This window comes from Wasmannia auropunctata, unplaced genomic scaffold, assembly GCF_000956235.1.
Source record: "Wasmannia auropunctata unplaced genomic scaffold, wasmannia.A_1.0 LD334278.1, whole genome shotgun sequence".
Taxonomy (NCBI): Eukaryota; Metazoa; Arthropoda; class Insecta; order Hymenoptera; family Formicidae; genus Wasmannia; species Wasmannia auropunctata.
The window spans coordinates 10083-12144 of NW_012028612.1; positions in this window are offsets into that span (position 1 = coordinate 10083).

Genomic DNA, 2062 nt, shown 5'->3' on the forward strand with positions numbered 1-2062 from the left:
ATCATTCCGTTTTCTTTCGCGCGTGTATAATCTCAGAAATAACTCAATTAATAAGCTTCGAAAAGTGATACGTACGCTTGTCCAACGCGCGCATATCAAAGAGAACAAAAAAGTTAGCCAAAATATTATATTTTGTACTTTAATGCATGTAAATTTTATATTTACAAATGAAATATATTTTAACTATATATGTAACTATATATATTCTATCTTCTTGACAACTTCTATTCAGCAGATGTATCACTGGTATATATCTGTTACCAATAAATGTTCACAGATCATCACGAAGCAACAGTTCCCGGATGATCACAAAGGTTAAGCAACTGTTGGACTAGATACATAATTTGGATGGGTGACCGCTTAGAAATACAAACTAAAATTAGTTTTCAAACTTATTTTTTTAATCATAATTTTGTCGTGTGTATTTTCTTTTATTTTTTGGCATATAATGGCTGATTAATAAAATTTTACAATCGTTCTCAGATAATTCCTGTGCTGTTAAGGTTTACATTATATTTTAATGTTGCTGCAACATTGTATTGCAATATTTCTGAAGGCGGACATTTCAACGTTGCTGCAAGCTTGCAATAACATTGTAGAAATATTACGCAACTTCCATGCAATATTACAATGTTTCAATGTAAGATTTATGTAATAGATAATGTTTCTATAATCTATCGGTGCTGTATGGGATGCTTGTCCAACGCGCGCATATCAAAGAGAACAAAAAAGTTAGTCAAAATATTATATTTTGTACTTTAATACATGTAATGTTTATATTTACAAATGAAATATATTTTAACTATTACTCTCTTCTTCTTCAGAACCACCAGAATTCTCCTCATGAATAACCTCTTGATGGCTTTTACTCTTTCTGCTGCCATTTTTAAAGACGTGACCCCCTCTAATTGTAAAGTTCTCTTTACAAATCCGTCCGTCAATGTCTGAAATATACTGCGCGCAAGCGATCTTATCACGCATTGCGTAAGTGCACTCAGGAAAAGCTAGGCGAGAGAGTCTCTCCATCTCTGAGTCAAGGACAGTCAAATCTTTCCCGTATTTTTGTTTTCGATTTGTAAACTGCGAGTAAAAGAGACAAATGCGCTTCTCCGAAACCTAACTCTAATTTAGCTTTTAATTCTGCATATTCGAGATTTTCTATATCCTGCACAGATTCCAAAATTGCTCGCGTCTTTCCCCTCAAGTAAGAAGCTAAAACGACAGTTTTCGTCGCGTCACTCCAGCGTTTCGCCCGCGCGATTATATCGAATTGCGAGAAGAATTCCCGCAAGGGAACGCTCCCGTCAAACGTATCCGGTTTTAATTTGAAATTTGTCCCTCCGCGATACGAAACGTGTGACAGTGCCACTACTACATTTCAGTAGTGTTATCACTGCACTAGTAGTTCTTTTTTACGAGGGTTCTAATATATGGCGATAATGTAACAATTATGTATTTGTGTTTGCTGAAGTTATTATTATTGTTAAAATACTATTATCTAACTTACACACTTCAACTATATTGAATGTTGTTCTTGGACATTGATATTGCAGACAACTTGGATATTGATGCATTAAAATTAGCACGACAGATAGCTGAGATAGTAAGTTCACGTCGATTCACGATGTGTACTCTGCGCAGGCGCAAGCACTGCCCTGCTGAAAATGTTCGATTAAAACCGATTAAAACGTAATCCGTTTTAATCGATTTTAATTGGTTTTAATCGGTTCAATCCGCGCCCGGATTAAAAAGTAATCGGTTTTAATTCCGAAAAATGACCATTTTTGCTTCAATGTTGAATAACTCGGTGAAAAAAAATCGCACAATGCTGGTCGAATGCTCAAATTAAAGCTAAAGATTCACGCTTTCGAAAGCTGTAAACCTCATTTGCGTGCGATTTTTAATTCACACCATGGAACTTCGCAAACTTGGTAAAAAATTTTTAGATTTGATGCATCTCCATTTGCATACGTGCAGCTTTGTAAAGAATCAGTAAGTCATTTAATGAATTATGGATGTCGAAAGTAGAGACTTTAAGATTTAAAATGCTTTTTTGATCATT